Here is an 18,457-nt window from a genome sequence, read left to right on the forward strand (position 1 = left end):
TCAGTATGCTGCAATAATACAAGTTGCTCATTTGCTCAAGGTGGCCCTTGTAGCAAGCAAAGGGGTCATTGAACATTCCTGAGCTGGTTGAGGCCAAACGATCCTTGTTTTGGGTGCCAGCCAAATGATCAATGAGATATGCGATTATCTCCATCATTTTAAACACCCTTGTTGCCCATTTGAGAAGGAATGAAGTCATGTGCTCTTCTTTGTGGGTTCTTGTTCTTGCGTTATACTCTGAAGACGAGCAGGATTCCATGAGGTCCAGGGTTTGAAATTTCCAATAAGATCTCTGGAAATTTCAACAGCCAGTATGATAAGTAATCATGTTTTTCATTTGTGTGCACCTTGTTCTTGCAGTAAGATCCTTGAGTAATTGTGGCTGTGAGAAGTGTGGTTTTCAAGTCCCAGAAAAAAACTCGGTGGTCTTCTTGTGATGTCGCGGTTAGAGGGGCGTGTGAGACATGTCAAATAGGAACACAAGCACATTCAAAAAGTTTCTTGAACAAATAGCCATAGATTTCTCAACACTGTTGACCTCAAGGGCTTCCCGACCACTTGATGACACCATAGTGCAAATAAAGCACCATGAAGATTTGGACCATGTGGAAATTAATTGGCTGCAAGGCTTCATTTGGGTACACATGTTATCCATTGCACCATTTGCCTCACAGTGGCTGAAAGCCCCACTCAAGCCCATCTTGAGGACTGTCCCATGCAAATTTCAAAGCTCAGGAATAAAGAAATGAACTCCTGGAATTTGGTCCTGCTGTGACTCGGATTTAAACCAGGGTTGCTGCAGTTACAACACACTGTATTAAGCACTATATAATCACGCAGGTGCGGGATGAACATGGCAACTCCACACAAACGGGGATGGGATTGAACCCATATTCTCAGAACTCTGAGGCCAATGCTCAACAGCCGCAACTGTCACGACCCATCGGAACGGGAGTAGGACCCAAATGCAGGACTCTGACGATGCAAGGTAGTTCAGGGAGAAACGTTTATTATTTTGTGGTCGGGGATCGGGCAGGCAGTCAGGTGCAGCAGCGGTAGTTGGGACGTCGGGCGAAGACAGCAGGTGAGCGAGCAGGCAGGAGTCGGTACACAGGAGAACGATCAAAGCAGGCAGAAGTGTCAAAGGAGTCAGGCTTACGGGGTCGGTCGGAGAACAGGCGAAGGTCGGTACACACGGGTTATCGATCAGGGATACGGGAATACTCGAACGGGACATGAAGCTCAACGAACTTGCGCGGACCAGTCGTCATCGGGGTCATATAAATACACCGGATAATCAGCCCACATGAGGCGCAGGTATGCGCCTCCCAATCAGCGCAACCACACAGGCACCCGCACAGCCCGAGCTGGAGCAGCAGGATCATGACAGCAACACCGTAAAGTCCTTGCTTACACCTGGTTTTGAAATAAGTACCAGGCACACATCAGCAGTATTAATCTATGGAAACGTCCACTTCTCCTTAAGATTTACAACATGAGCAAAAAAAATAAATAAATAAATAAATAATACAGCTCCTTAACAAGCAAGCGAGAAAAATAAAGCTTGTTTCCACCCAGTCTTGAACCGGGGACCTTTTGTGTGTGAGGCAAACGTGATAACCACTACACTATGGAAACTACTGTACTGTTGAAAGATGAAACATGAAACTCGACTTCAGAGAATATTAACAGGGGAAAAGTATTCAGGGATGACTAAATTTAAATTTAAACTTAAATTTACATTTATGCTAAAATATGAAATCAAAACAACACTGGATTGGGATTAATGCACTCAAGAGAGTCTGGCTGCAGACCTCACCTCTCAGCCCCCCCACCTCACATCTCAAGTCCCATCCTGCAGACCCCAACCGCCACCGTCAGGCAGGGAAGGAAGTACAATAATTTGAAAATTGTGTCCGTTTCTGTTTCAGCGTTTAAGGAACTTAGTTGAATATTTTTAAAATAATCTTCTATTTCCGGTTTCAGCGTGAAATCCATTTGTGTACAGCACTGCACACTTCATTCACAGTTTTCATTTACGATTGAAGTGTTTCAATCTATTATTTATAAATCAGTGAATATTTAAATATGATGATGATGATGATGATGATGACTTCACTCGATCTACCATTGATGTTTTCATGGCATGGAAGGAAACCGGAGTGGGCGGATTACAAACTCGCAAGGAGAACATGCCAACTCTTTTTTTGTCCGTTCTGAGCCGCTGGTCATCCCATGAGAATATTGGCTTCCGTTTGGCAGGTTAGGGAGACTCAGGGTCATCTCATTAGTATCGTGGACAGTATCTCCACCTGTCATGAGGAAGACCGGGGTTTCATTACCTGACGGGGAGTTAAATAAAGCTACCTTTTGCTTTTCGTGGGGCTCTTGTTTCCGGAAAGCAAGCCGAGCAGCCTTGTTTCCAAGTCGGAACCTCACACGTATTAAGTGAATATAACGACTCCTCCTACTTTGAACCTCAGTCCCAAGAACTGTGATGCCAACAGTCTAACGAGTTGCACCATCATGCTGTCCAAGGATGTTTCAGTGTTTCGCAATTCGTTTTGTTTTGCACAGCTGCCCACGAATAACTGCACCTGAACACATGGGCAATGCAAGCTCATGAAGTGGTTTGCTGGTCGCACAGACAGACATCATGAAAGCAACAATGTCAGTTGTGTCGGACAGTAGTTGTCATATTTGCTGAAGATGCGTGAGGTCCCTGTTTGGGAACAAAGCTGCTCTGCTTGCTTTCCGCAAAGAAGAACCCCATGAAAAGCAAAAGTCATCCTGATTTAACTCCACATCAGGGACTCGAACACCAGTCTTCCGCAGGACAGGTATACATAGTGTCCACTATACTAACAAAGAGACTTGTAGGCTTAGTTCCCAGAAAGAGAAGCTCTTCGAATACATGAAAACGCGCTATGAATCAAAATCACACAAAGCTGATGCCATAAGACAGCCCCTTCACTTCTGGTCTCTGTTGGTATAGTGGTACACATACCTATGTTTCATGTAGGCAGTATGGGTTCTATTCTTACTCATCAGTGGTTTTGTAATGTTCCCTGCAACTCTCTGGCAACCAGTTCACAGTCTCTCGTGCCTTTTGTCCAATGTTAGCTGGGGAAGGCTCCGGAACTTCTGTGACCCTTGTTGAAGATAAGCAGTTTGGAAAATCCATATGGTCCCTTCTCTTTGACAGTCCTCTCGAGTGGGTGGCTTTCGCTTAAAGTATTTCTCCCTCCGAGGATCATGGGTAATACATCTCGTCTCCCTTCTTCTGATGTTGGCAGAGGGCACGATCGGGCTTCAAGATTTAGATCTTGCTGAATTTGGACCGAATGTTGTGAATCCTCAACGTGGGAAGCCGCTGATATGTTATTGACTTACAAAAATATACATTCTTGTATTTTGTGGACCTGCTATTATTGTATCTTCTTGTTCATGTATTTTATAGAAGCCTCCCATAGGCAAATGTTTATACTTTAAAAGGCCTATATAGACACTTATTCAATAAATCTGGAATCATGAATGAAGGGTGTGGGGGGGGGGCTAGCAAGATAGATGCAGTCCTAATTTTGGAATTCGAAAATTTTGCTTTTCGGCCAGATTTTGTCCGAGTTATATTTTGGATATGTCAGTCTGTCACATCAAGCAGGAGCCAATGACTTTTTGTCATTTAACGTTTATGTTTTCTTTCGTGTAATTCTTTCCATGTTGAAAGTTATATGATTCACTTTTTGGGGAGGGGGTAGTTTTGAGTGAAAATAGTGATCGAGAAATCTGTTGGAGCACTTACTTAAAAAAATAAAAATAAAAAGAACAGTGAAATGCCTCATAGAGAAAAGAAGAGAAACATGTCTTCAGTAATTCAAAAAGGTAAAACAGTAATTCTAGCATATTGATTTCCACAAAACTCAGTTAAATTTTTAATTGACTGCACCACAAATTTTCTGTGTTTTGTGTGTGTGTGGTGTGTGTGTGTGTGTGTGTGTATGGACTATATACATCACAAAGACCTTTCTGTCAATGTCATTTTGTGACAGAAATACTTTGCCTGGCAGTCATAGCATCGGATGACCCACGATGAGGATCGAACGCGTTGTGTTGGTTCATGTTCCGAAACTGCATCTGATCTTATTTGATCCATATAATCTGAAATATCCGTCAGATTGTTGTAATATTTTCTGTAGTTGAAGTTGCCAAGAGTTGAGATGTCTGCATTAATTTTGTTGATGATTGTGGACAGTTTTTGGTTGCATGCATGAGGCCTGAGAGGATGTGGCACTCGCCCGCCGTGTTTTTGTGATTTTAATGATGACACCCAAATAAATAGATTTTTCCACATACTAAATAAGTGTTTGACATGTTTTTGGGTACCAGCTGTTGTTCATGTGGTGCAATGACAGATGACAGCCATGTGTGATATACTCTCATGCCAATTTGAACAAAGCCGAGTTTGGAAACTCAACATAAGTTGTTTTCTTTTGAAATGTCCAGATAAATTCATGAGCCAAAAAACAAAACAAAAACAACAACAAAAACAGTATAAACCATGAAGACCCATACTTTGAACACTGTATGCATTTTGTCCAATGTTTTATTGATGTCTATAACAAATAAGCAAATGGTTGACTGGAATATGGGGTTGTAGACTGTCAAATGTATTTGTGATCTTTCATAAATGACTCTTGTAAAAGCAGTGACTCTGACTCTATTTGCGTGTATATCAAAGGCATTTTTCCCATTAAAAAGAAATTAATGTCTTTCAACCAGTGGGAAGCTTCCACGAACAAAATGCTCTCAACTTCACGCAAATGTGGACCAAGAAATATGTGAAAAAATCTGCAAATCTGGGGCATTGTGGAGTATCACCAGCAGGCGGCCTCTGAACTCCACAATTAGTGATGACATGATGTCACATCTCTCTTAACCTCTTCACTGACGAAGAGATGATAAAACGTCTGAAGGGGATTTGACATGTTACAGTGACAACAAACAATGGAAAAATTCTGTGTGGGAAACCTTTTGGTCCTTCCATCCATCCATTTATTTAGCCACTTATCCTCACAAGCGTCATGGCGAGTGCTGGAACATATCCCAGCTGTCATTGGGCAGGAGGCTGAACTGGTTGTCAGCCAATCGCAGGACACACTGAGACAAACAGCCACAGTCAGAGGAGAACAAGCAAACTCCAGACAGGCGGGTCCAGGGTTGAACACAGAACCTCAGAACTGTGAGGCCAACACTTTACCAGCTGATCCACCATGCCGCCTCCAATGTAAACATCTTTGTCTGAATTTCCATATTTTTTATATTTTGTCACATAACATTATTGCAGGTCCAGAACAGTTATTGCAGTGTTAATATTTAATTGAAGAATATACTCATTACTCTAATTGTTGATAAATTAGAGTATCAATGTTTATTGATGAAATAAAACAATATGATAATGTGGGGAGTGACATGAATGTTGCTTTTCATCACTATCCAAGATTCGAGCATAGAAGCAGTTGGACTTGTTTCCTGGATCAAATATATCTGAAGATTTTAATGAATGCAATAAAATGTTGAGATGATTCACTTGATTGACACACAAATGCAGATAAAACCTTTCAGTTTCACTGGTGCTGGCTCAGCATCCTGCAGGATTTCAGCCTTGTTGCCATCGTGACAAATTTAGAAAAACAACCTTGCCAGCTTTCAACAGCTGTGATCGTATAGTGGTTAGTACTCTGCGTTGTGGCCGCAGCAACCCCGGTTCGAATCTGGGTCACGGCAGGGGCGAATTTGTGAAGCTAATATTTTTAGTCCTTGTGGTTCATATTTGCATGAATCTCTTTAGAATTACAAAAATGAACGGACCAAACACAATGATGGAAGCAATTAATTGCCATCACAGTACGAATTTGAAATTCGAGCATGGAATTTTTTTAATACTGAAATCCAATGTAAAAATTTCAATGTGTGTATGTATATACATATATATATATACTTTATATAGCACAGAAAATAAGTATTTGAACACCCTGCTATATTGCAAGTGCTCCCACCAAGAAATCATGGAGGGGTCTGAAATTTTTAGCGTAGGTGCATGTCCACTGTGAGAGAGAGAATCTAATGAGACAAATCCAGAAATCACAATGTAGGATTTTTTAAATGATTTATCTGTGTGATACAGGCAAATAAGTATTTGAACACCTGTCTATCAGGTAGAATTTGGACCCTCAAAGACCTGTTAGGCCGCCTGTAAAAGTCCATCTCGACTCCATGTATTATCCTGAATCAGATGCACTTGTGTGAGGTCGTTAGCTGCATCAAGACACCTGTCAATCCCATACAAACAGTAAGACTCAAACTTACATGTCACATAACGTAACATGGCCAAGACCAAAGAGCACTCCAAAGACACCAGAGACAAAATTGTAGAACCCCACACGGCTGGAAAGGGCTGCGGAGAAATTGCCTAGCAGCTTGGTGAAAAAAAGGTCCACTGTTGGAGAATCATCAAAAAATGGAAAAAGTTAAACATGATGGTCAATCTTAATTGGAATACAGCTTCACCTTCTAAATGTTTAACGCGATCAGACAAACTCTGGGTGTCGCACTATAAGATGTATTTATGTTTTCGTCTCAATGTACTTAGCATTGAACAATGCTTTGACCGGTAATTATTGCGACATCAACAAATACTGTGACTGTATGTGTTTCCATTGTGTAGTGGTTGTCACGTTCACCGAGCACACTAAAGGTCCCCGGTTCGAGACCGGGTGGAAACAGGTGTAGTTTTGTTGCTTGCTTGTAAAGGACCTGTTGTCGGAAGGAAGAAAAAAAGGAGGGAACACACAACAAAATGAGGAAGGAAGGGAACAGGAAATGATGAAGAGAGGAAAATCAGGGAAGGAAGGGAGGAAACAAGGTAGGAAGCAAAGAATGTATTGAGGAAGAAAAACAAGGATAAAATGATGAGGAAAGAGGTAGGAAGGAAAGAAGCAAAAACATTGGAACAAGGAAGGGAAGGAAAGAAGGAAGGAAGAAACCAAACAAGTTTTGGAGGAAGCAATGAATGAATGAAGGAAGCAAGTAAAGAAGGAAGGAAGGACCAGGCAAACGAGATAACCTCTACATTGTTAACCACCATGTTGTTTGACTGCAAAAAAAAATACATGAAACTCTATTTCAGAAAAAAATCCTTGTTTTCTCATTCAGATCTGACTTTCCTTGGAAATTTAAGTTCAAGCGAAAAACAGAAATCAAAACAACATTCGAGAGGAATTAGTGTGGGGACACAAAAACAACAAAATATTAGTGGCAAAAAGCTGCCTGGCCACTCAGTTTGCTTTTCCTTTCCTTTCTCTCGGTTTCCTGGTCCTCTTGCACTTGAGAGAGTCTGGCTGCAGACCTCAACCTCTTAGACACCCCCCACCTCACATCTCAAGTCACATCCTGCAGACCCCCAACTGCCATCGTCAGCCAGGGAACAATTTGAAAATTGTGTCCATTTCTGTTTCAGCATTTCAGGAACTTAGATGAATATTTTCTAGATAAGCTTTAATTTCCGGTTTCAGCATTAAAGCCATTCAGGTACAGCACTGCGCACTTCATTTACACTCTCCTTTCATTCTGGTTGAAGTGTTTTCATCTTTTATGAATAAATCAGTGAATACTTAAAAAGGGAAGAAGGGTAGATGATGATGATGATGATGACTCTTCTTGTCAATCTACCACTGATGTTTTCATGGCATGGAAGGAAACCAAAGTGGCCGGAGAAAACCCACACAGAGATCATGCAAATTCTTTTTTGTTTGTGGTTCTGAACCGCTAGTCCCCCGGGGAGAATATTGGATTCTGTTGCCTGGGAAAGGGATAAACGACTGGCATGTTAACTGTGCAATGCATTGTGGGTTTATTCTTCATAGTCGGTCGAGTCATTGTTAGGATTTGTGCATGCTCTCACTCTGAATGGCAGTGCACACTATGAACTGGTTGCCAGTGAGTCACAGGGGACATAATTGACACCATCACTGAGCAGGAATCAAACCTACACTGCCCACACCAAAGTCAAGTGTGTGTACCACGACATCATCAGTGACTTTCATTCTTGTCTGGTTTTTATTGAATTGTGTAAACGCACCTGCTCCCTACTGCATGTTTGCCCTCTGGCAGTTGTGGCAAATTTTATTTTCCTGAGGGAATCCATTTCATACTCGTGTGAATCCAAATGTCTGACTTTTCTGGTTTGTGGTACTTTACACACCATCCTGTAACAGAAATTTATATTTTTCAATTTTAAGTCATCGCATTCTATTTCACATTCATAGTGTTTAAGATACTGAGGTCTTTGAACCTGGGACCTCTCGCACCCGAAGCAAGAAGCATGCCCCCGCCTCGACTATCCAGCCACAAGATGTACCTGTTGACACTTTTTTTTAATCATGCCACTCGACCAGAATTGGACGACCCGTGGCTCTCGTGTCACACGCAGCTTTTTAGCACCGCCCTAGTGAAAATGAATACCAAACAATTCATGGATTATTAATTGTAAATTGAGCAACATTTCTTTCTTTTGTAGTTTCCATAATGTTTTATTAGGATTACATTAGATTATCTTTTATATACAATGTTTCATAGAGGTGTACTCTGGGGGGCTCTGGGAGAGGGGGTTCTCAATTTATTTTATTTTTTTCTGGGGAGCTTATAACAGGAAACAATTACTCTCAAAACTCCTACACTCAGGAATCTCACAAACAAGAGCAAATATATCACATTGCAACAGATGAAAAGAATATATTAAAAAAAAAACTTGCATCAACTCACATAGCTGTATTATAAAGAAGACACATTCATGGATGTTCATAGATTTCTCTTCACAATTACTGTCAAAACTCTGCAAGATCAAGAACAAGAACACGGTCACCATGCAGCTTCTGGTAACTCTCATTCACACCGCACAATATACATGGTCGCCCAAAGACGCACACGGACCTCGACAACGTCTCCACTTCTCCAGCTAGTGAGTTAATGTTTGAAATTAATGAAACACATGCAACACCGTGCCTCTGTGACTACACCCGCTTTGCAAATGTTTTAAAATAACTGATATTCACATTCTACAACAAAACAATGAAAACAAGTGGAGGATAACAAAATATGTACATTCCACCAGGAATCTCACAAGAGAAAGTATTTCTTCCCAGCACACATTAAGTGTGGCTTCAAAATAAAGCACGCAGCCTACTTCCTGTGTTTCTCAGATCTTCCACCAACAATTCAATGGTATTTTCCCCCCCGACAATGAACATTTTTAAACACACAATAGCGTTGAAAAGAACAAAAAAGTATAAATGACAGAGAAAGTGCTGGCTTTCAAAATAAAAGTCTGCATCCTGTTCCTATTATAGGACAACAGCATCACACCATTACATAAACTCAATAGGAGGGTATATAATTGGCAACCAAGACAAGTCTCTGACTTGCCTGACCAGTGATTCAGTGTCAAAAAAGCTTGCACTGTATTTGTCATTCAAGTCAGGACTGGGCAATTTTCTCCCATCTTTGAGGGGAGGCTTTTTTTTGCCCATGAGTTGATCAAAACCCTGAATTCATGCAATCTCTGAACAAAACAGCAGGAAGGGGCCATCCAGAGTTGAACTGGAGACCTCTTGACCTGCAGTTAAATGCTGTACCACTGAGCTATACCCCCATGTCTTCTTGCTACCTCTTAGTTCTATAGACAATTCAATCTTCATCATTCGTTCCAGTTGTGAAATGTGTATGATTGAGAACTGTTAGGATCAAAGGATTTGTGCCTACCCGCTGCACTCAATCATTTTAGTGATTGTGTTTTACTTCTGAAACTCATGTTTCCTGGAGATCTGCTTTAGGACCCTTCCACTGTTCTTGGTCCCTGGGCGAAGGTATTGAAAAGTCACCTCTGTGGTGCAAGTCAGACCCTCAATTTTCTTAGTTCACGATGGGGTCGTTTCCGTTACAGACGTAAATAGGTGAAAGTCAAAATAATGTCAGCCGTGACCATAGTAAACAAACTCAAAGAGGTGAAGACTGAGCAATGGTATAGTTTCTCGGCTATTTTCAGCAGCTCCTTCACGAATACAAACATCAATGGTGAAATTTTGAATGATGAAAAACTTCGAACAAGTGGATTTTCACCCAATAACTTTGAGTTTACACCTCAGTGACAAATGAAACATTCCTGACAAAAGCAGAAGTCAGTCAAATGCTCGACCAGGCAGCTCCAAAGCCATGGTATGTCTTTTCCAGTGGAATGGGCTGTGAATTTAAAGCACAACCTTTGATATCCATCAGAATGCCAAAGAAATGACCCTGATGTGATTTGAACACACAACCTTCTGATCTGGAGTCAGACACGCTACCGTTGCGCCACAGAGTCAGTGACAACAAGCTTCTGTAGAGGTGTAATCTCAAAATTAGGGTATATTGTTGGCAACCAATGCAAGTCACTGACATGCCCGACTGGTGAATTCGTGTCAACAAAGCTTGCACAGTTATTTGTCTTCCAAGTCAGGAGTGGGCAATTTTCTCCCATTTTTGAGGGGAGTTTTTTTGCCCATGAGATGATCAAAACCTTGATTTCATGCAGTTTCTGAACAAAACGTTGGAGTTTCTGCATCTCTGTGCTTCATGGAGATATTTGTGGAAGAGTGTCTGACGCCACCATCACGCTCCCTGCATTCAACCTCCATTGTGCAGGCCGTGTCGCTCAGCTAACACGGAAAACGAAAGGCAATGGAATATGCTTGTATATCAACGAGAAATGGCGCATGAACGTTACACAGCTCAGCACACATGGCAGCCTGCTTTTAGAGTTGCTGGTTTTGAACCGTAAACCGTTTTATTCACCATCCATTGGGGTCTCCCTGTGCAGTTTTGAAACCTGCCAACAACGCAATCATAAGACTTTGGTTTGAGATCATTCCAGGTCAGTGCTGCGTTCTGGGAGAAGATCTGCCTGTTACAATGCAGTATCAACAAATACATTTTATCATTACTGCTACTGGATATTTGCATGATAAAATGCAGCAAATATAAATACAAACACAGCAGCATCAAGGGGGTACAACACAATTCAGCGACGGTACCAGACAATCAAACATTAGAAGAAAACGCACCAATAAGAAAATGCAAGACAATAAAAACTTGACAAGACAATCTGACAAAACAATACAATCTAGAACAATACACACAACTTTCAAAATTACAACCCAGGCAAGATGATAGGGACAATCTGACAATCCAGCCTTATAAAAAAGAAAACAAAACAATACACAACACAGGATGATGCACAAACAAATACTATAAAACAATATGTGATGCAACTCTATACTGTATGTGAGTGTGTGTGGGCCACACACCCCGTATTGTGTTTATCAGACCTTTCTGGAGGAGAGAATCTGACCACAAACTGAGCAGGGAAAAGGTTTCTCTTCAGTAACTCTTCTCATTTCATTTGCTTTGTTTTTTAAGTTTTCCCTCACAGAGAAAATTTCCATCGTTTACGTCAGTGTGGCATGTGATATCACGCTTGGACTTTTTTCATGTCGTCATCAGTGAGGAGAGTGTGACATCATGTCATCACAATCTGATATTGGAGCTGCTCGTGATCCTCCAGAGTCCCTCACCTTTGCAGTTTTTCACTTTGGTCATTTGGCTCAGGCCACATTTGCTTGAGGTTGAGAGCATTTTGTTAATGGAAGGTTCCCAATGGTTGAAAGATATTAATTTCTTTTAATGGGGAAAATGGATTTCATATACTGTACAAGCAAATTGAGTCATATTCATTGTTTTAAAAAATGTCATTTGTTAAAGATCACAAATACAATTGACATTCAACTACTCCAAATTCCAGTCTTATTTCAATCAATTATTTAACATTTGATATTGCCATCACTAAAACAACGGACAAAATACAGTGTTGAAAGTATGGGTCTTCATGGTCCATATTTGAAAACCTTTTTTTTTTTGCTCAACAACTCTTCTCGAAATTAAAAAAAAGAACACGGCATTCTTTAAATTGGTATTATATCATAAATTGATGACAAATATCATTGCACCACATGAACAACAGCTAGTACCCAAAAATTATGTCGATTACTTATTTAATATGTGGAAAATCTATTTATTTGGCTGTCATCATTATAAACACGGTGGGCGAGTGCCACATCTTGCAGGCCTCATGCATGAAACAAAAAACTGTCAACAATCAATAACCTAACCACCAAAATTTCCTCTCTACTCTTGGCAGCTTCAACCTCTGAAAATATTACAACAATCACCCTAATATTTTAGATAATATGGACCAAATAAGGGAAGAACGGTGGCGCACTTGTTGAGCGTTGGCCTTGACAGTTCTGAGTGGAGCGAGTTCAAATCCCAATACTGGCTGTTTCAAGTCATCATGTTCTCCCCGTGCCTGCGTTGGTTTTCTCCGGATTCTGCCGTTTCCTCCCATGTCCGAAAAACACTAAATTGCTCCTGCACATGTTTGTGAGTGGTTGTTTGCTTCTATGTGGCCTGTGATTGGCTCGCAACCAGTTAAGTGTGTACACTGCCTCCTCCCTGAAGATTGCTACGATTGGCCCCAACAGTAATCCCACAACCCTTGTGAGGATAAGCGGCTCAGAAAATGGATGGATGGATATACCTTGAATGGCTACTTTGAGAAATATTTAAGTTTTTAAAAGGTGAACTTGAATGGTATTTATTTTCACATTCTACAGAAATTCGAGCTCTTCGTGTTACGCTGTATTTTTTTAGACAGATATTTTTTAGGGTGAATATTTATTGCACAGAAAATTTTAAGATGTTTTTTATGTGTTAGATTTCAATGTTAAAAAAAATCCATGTTAAAAATTCGAGTTCATACTTTAATGGCAACAAATTACCTCCATATTTGTGTTTTGTTCATTTAGTTTTAGACTTTCTTGTTTGTTTTGTGTATTCTGGAAGGTTAAAATGTTTCACGATTTGGTATGTTTGGCACTTTCAAACCACTACAGTTAACAAACATAATTCCTCCGAGTGATGCGGTTTGCTGGTCCTGCTGATTGACGGTACATGAGCAACAATTTCAGTTGTGGAGAACTGGAGTTGTGATATTCACCTGATACGTGTGAGGTTCCTGCTTGGAAAAATAAGGCTGCTTGGCCTGCTTTCCAAAAAGAAGAGCCCCACGAAAAGCACAAGGTAACATTAGTTATCTCCCCGTCGGGGAATCGAACCTTCCACGTGACAGGCGGAGATACTGTCCACAAAACTACACATTTTAGAATGTTTATAGAGTTGACACTTCACCTTTAATAAAAGGAATTATTTTTGCATTCCAACCACTATGAATCATATTTACTTTAATTATATAGTCATCTTCAACTGCTGCCCTGTCCTCAAGGCAGGGTATCTTAATAATTTGAGCTCAAGACCTAAAAAGAACCATCATTATGTTAATGGTAAGTACAGGAACATCATAAATAACTACATATGCAGTATGTTTACATTGTGTATCTCGTTTATTAACAAAGACAATAGTAGAGGCACGACTTCAAATCATTGTCGTGTACAGTGTAGCAATACAAGTATGAAACTCAACAAATGTTTTTAACTGCACTGTGCAAGGAAAATACATGTGGTAAATATAAAACATACAAGATACATCTATGGAAAAAGGCTTATCTAAATACAGTAGTATATGAAGTAATGCGTTTGCATTGTTAGATAGATTGAAGTCCAAATACTGACAGCTATGAAACAGGCAAGTCATCAGACAACTATAAATAAAGGTCTTTTCTCAAAGTGTTTTTCAGGTCTATGTGGTACTGATCCTCAGGATGCCGGCTGTTGTGCTCCAAGATTGCGGCGTTCACCTCCACGTGAAGATCGACCAGATGTCGGCTCCTGTAATAATACAAAACACTAGGTTAGGACTGAAAAGTCGCAAAAAAAAAAAAAAAAAGAAGTTATGGAAGTTCGCATTGTTCGGCTTTCACTTGAAATTTCAGAATGAACGTACCCCTGACCTTTACGGGTGAACTTTATTTAACCTCACACTTCTGAGGACCCGCGTTCGAAACCCCGTACCTGCGTGGGTTTCCTCCAGGCACTCCGGTTTCCTCCCACATTCCAATAACATGCAACATTAATTGGAGACTCTAAATTGCCCCAAGTTGTGATTGTGAGTGCGGCTGTTGTCTGTCTCGATGTGCCCTGCAATTGGCTGGCAACCAGTTCAGGGTGTACCCCGCCTCCTGCCCGTTGACAGCTGGGATAGGCTCCAGCACTCCCCGCGACCCTTGTGAGGATGAGCGGCTAAGAAAATGGATGGATGGATAAAAGTACTGCTTAGCCTCCACCGTAGAGTATCTTGGTGCCGAGTGAGTTGAGGAGCTTCATTTGGAAGCTGTGCTTTGGCACCATGTTGTGTACTCTAAAGCCAAGTCTAAACCTTTATGCCAGGGGTCTCAAACTCATTTTTGTCATGGGCCACATTGTACTCGCGGTTTCCCTCAGAGGGCCGTTATACCTGTGAAACCATAAACATCCTTAACCGTCTCATCATATTTACACATGAAATTTATGAACTAGTTTTGGAATCAGAAATCATGGCTAATAGGTTTTTCCCAAAAAATGCTTTATATGACCATTTTAAATTTTGGTACGGATTTGAAAAAAAAAAATCATGGAAGGAGATGCAGCGGACATCTTCCAGACGGAGGCCTTCGCAGTTCATGTCCGTGGCCCGGAGGCGATTGTCGATCGCCCGGCTGATGATGCAACAGACGTCGTCGCTGCGGTCCGAACTCCTTTGGAAGACCTTTCTGAGCGTTGAGACCGTCTCGACCAGGTTTAGCCATTTATGCAGGGTCACATTGAAGTGCAGTGATTTAAATGTGTGCGCCATCATCTCTGGAGAAAAAAAAAAAGTCACCAAAATGATTTGGATCAGCCAACCTTTGAAAATCCTCAATTTTGTATTGCAAAACTGTTTGATTCTCTTTTAATAACAAAATATTAACACACAGAGACGAAAGAATCGCATAAGTGTCACAGTGTTATAACTCTCTACGTAACTGATATTTGGAGAGACACGGTAGAACTACACAAGCATAAATGAATTATTCTCTGCAAAGAATGGTAAATATTGAGTATTTGTGACCAATTGCTTCACGTGTGTCTGGAGTATTCTCCCCAAAAATTACCAAACCGGACACACTGGATGTCCACTGGATTGGATTGAAGCAAAAGATGCTCCAGAAACTCACATTCTTTACTTTTGATTTTAATATTTGACTACTGTAAGTTTTTATTAGGTTCAACATTCTAGAGTGCTATTAAAGTTTTTTTTTTAATAGGGGGCTTAAATATTTTAACAGGAAAAGACGATTGGCGAGTCAAGTCAACCATACAAGTGCACAAATGACAAACCATTTTCCTTAAAAACACCAAACGCACCATCTTCAAAGACTTTATGCTTGGAATCTTTTTCAGCACAAATATTAGAAAAGCATCAGTGTTGTTTCATGAGGCCTCACTTGCTCACCACTAAGTGCAAGGTACCATATTTTTTCCGCACTATAAAGCGCACCGTGTTATAAGACGCACCTTCAATGAATGGCCTATTTTAAAACTTTTTGATATATAAGGCGCACTGCATTACAAGGTGCATAGAATACACTACAGTAGAGGGTGGGGTTACGTTATGCATCCATTAGATGGAGCTGCACTAAAGGCTCAACATTGATCCATATATAAGGCACACCAGATAAGGCGCACCGTTGGCTTTTGAGAAAATTAAAGGCTTTTAGGTGTGCCTTATAGTGCGGAAATTACGGCACTGTAGTTCCCAGTCCTAAATTCTACTGTACACAAAACAGCATCGTTCAATGTATGTACTGTAGAAGCATAGCCCGGATTATACTCTCCTCCGTCATTCCCCACGCAGTCTATGATTACGCATTCTCCTCTGGGGTCACTGGCGAATGTGTACCGACTCACTGGACTCTCCTACAGGGATGCAAGCAAAGACATGGTTGAAATTCAACACGGGTTGATCAAATGGAGCAACAAAAGTGATTCAATATCGTACAGTACATCACAAATGTTGGACGAGACCACTTGAATTTTTCATCTTAAAAAGACATTTTAAAAAGCCGCGTACTATGAACTTTGGTAGGAATAGTTTTTCAGGTGTCCCAATCAATCAATCAATCAATCGCCTTTATTGTCATTGTATGTTGTGCATACAATGAAATAATGAGTGCATCTCCACAAGGGGCAATAAAATGGAATAAAATTGAAGAACATGTTAGATAACATAAAAACTATAGACAAAACATCAAGGTACAGTTGCGGCTAAAATAAATGCACAAAAGTGCAGTTGCAAAATACTACATTAAATTATTATGTACTTATTTCTATAAATAGTTTGAGTATGAATCTTACCTGGCGTGGGTGGCGCACCACTTCCTTGGGTACTGCTGGCGTGTTGACTGAAATCAGATGGAAAATACACGAGAAGTCAGTACAACGGGGCAAGAAGACAAAAACGTTCAAAGCAGTTATCATTTCACCAGTTGACTATTACTAGTTTCATTTCAAGTTGGGATTAGTACGGTACATGAATGTGAGATTGCTTTTCTTCAAATACTGTCCACATTCCAATATGTGGGTTGTTTTCACGTGACGTCACCCGTTGTGCTGCCTCGAACGGTGGCCATTTTCGATCCCTGAGCTCCCGTTACTCATACATAGGCAAGGTGGACGACATTATGTTTCTAACCGCATTTATTGAAGACACGACCGACAGCACATCAAGCCCAGACTGACTATTAGGCTACCTGCCCTCATGGGACTCAGGACTGTGGTTACAAAGGCGCAGTATTGGGCCCTTGATCTTTTAGTCTCTGTGACAGAAATCACAAAGGAGGAGCACTTCTCTGTATGCCAACACAGAAAACGAAAGGCGGTAAAAAGTAAAAGACAAAATGTCAAACCTGCATATTAGTTCACCACAAGTAAAGTGAAATGTTTAAAATTTGATGACAATGGCAGAAAGACAAAAGAATAAACAAATCCAGTATTTCACAAAATTTGTGAATCTTTCAAGTGACTAACAAAAAACGATCTTAACTGTCATGTTGGCCTTCTGAAAAGAGTATTGATTAAGCTTGTTAGCTTAGCTCGGTGACACATCGGCCTGATGGAGGTTGAAGCCAGGCAGCACGATAGTGGCCTCGCTAATGTGAGCCATCAGAAAACTCTGCGGGAGGAAGTAAGATGTACATTAGGAACTGCACATTTGTGACATACAAAAACTTTAACATTAAAAGGGGAAAAGGGAGTTTTAAATGGCTTGTAGGCAAATATCTGCATCTCTATGTTTGTGGAGCGTCTGGCTACTTATTGAATGTGAACATAAAAATCAGAAACATCTTTATTTTGCCAACTTTGTCAAAAACATGCGAGGCAGAATGGGGACACCGAGGTCTGGGCCCACCACTTTGTTGGTCTTTTGTTATTTGAAGATGCATCCATATGGAAGTAAATATGTGCCACCAAAATTTGAATTGAAAAATGCCGTGATAAAATTCACATTTACTTCAAAGTGATCACATTTTCAAGAGCTGCATTTCAGTTTAACTTTCCAATGCAAACAAATTCGCCATTTGAAAAAAATTCAACCTTTAAAATTGAAACAATATTTTGAGTCTCCTGAGATTCAAGTGGGTACAATTCGCTGTCTGAAATTCACAGTCTAAATTCTGTGTTATAAGAAGGCAGGGTTACTTCAGGTCAGAACCCAAAACCCAGCCGGACAAATTTCAGACAGCGAATTGTAGCCAGTTGAATTTAGCTAATTTTGTCTTTAATAAGCTATTACTTGGCCGCTAGGCCAGTGATCCAGAGGAACCGCTTTCAAATGGGGGCTGAAGCCAAAAAAGTACGTATTTTAGTTTTTAGAATGTGGGAGTAACAGGGAGGGAGTGAAGTGAAACTCCACATTCTCGGGGCAGTAAATCAATCGGAACTGGACTCTTGTGGTTATCTTAAAAGACGTTCTGCCTGTCATAAAGGAAGTCAGCCTAAATTCTTGCAACGAGGCTTTTTTTTTTTTTTTTTTACCGTTAATTTGACCGGAACTGTTAAAACACCGGGTAACTTTTTTTTTTTTTTTTAACTGTGAGACTAAAATAATAAAATGGTACTCACCTGAATCTGGGTAGAACCTGCTCGGATCTCAAAGCTCTCTCCACATCGTCCCGGCTGAACCCAAACACCTGCCTGAGGATGTCATATCTCCCCAAATGTAGCATGAGCTCACCAAAAACAGACGCCCTTTGTCGTCACTCTTGACTTTGGACTTAAGAGTCTCCTTTATATGCGTGGCTGTACTGTCTGTGTCCGAAATCTCGCACAAGTAGAG

The 18,457-nt window shown here is 40.7% G+C and overlaps 1 long non-coding RNA gene and 2 other non-coding genes across 3 annotated transcripts; all 3 read right to left on the reverse strand.

Moving 5' to 3' along the window:
• Nucleotides 1–1,565: 1,565 nt before the first annotated feature.
• Nucleotides 1,566–1,638, reverse strand: trnav-cac (transfer RNA valine (anticodon CAC)). The gene has a single exon. It is a non-coding gene; the product is annotated as a tRNA-Val (tRNA).
• Nucleotides 1,639–10,342: 8,704 nt separating this feature from the next.
• On the reverse strand, nt 10,343–10,414 carry trnaw-cca (transfer RNA tryptophan (anticodon CCA)). Its single transcript has one exon. It is a non-coding gene; the product is annotated as a tRNA-Trp (tRNA).
• A 3,238-nt stretch (nt 10,415–13,652) lies between these two features.
• On the reverse strand, nt 13,653–16,947 carry LOC133493846 (uncharacterized). Its single transcript, XR_009793197.1, has 3 exons — nt 16,652–16,947; nt 16,477–16,523; nt 13,653–16,038 (listed from the first exon to the last, which is right to left on the reverse strand). It is a non-coding gene; the product is annotated as an uncharacterized LOC133493846 (long non-coding RNA).
• Between the last annotated feature and the right edge of the window lie 1,510 nt (nt 16,948–18,457).

Source organism: Syngnathoides biaculeatus, chromosome 20 (genome assembly GCF_019802595.1).
Source record: "Syngnathoides biaculeatus isolate LvHL_M chromosome 20, ASM1980259v1, whole genome shotgun sequence".
Classification (NCBI taxonomy): Eukaryota; Metazoa; Chordata; class Actinopteri; order Syngnathiformes; family Syngnathidae; genus Syngnathoides; species Syngnathoides biaculeatus.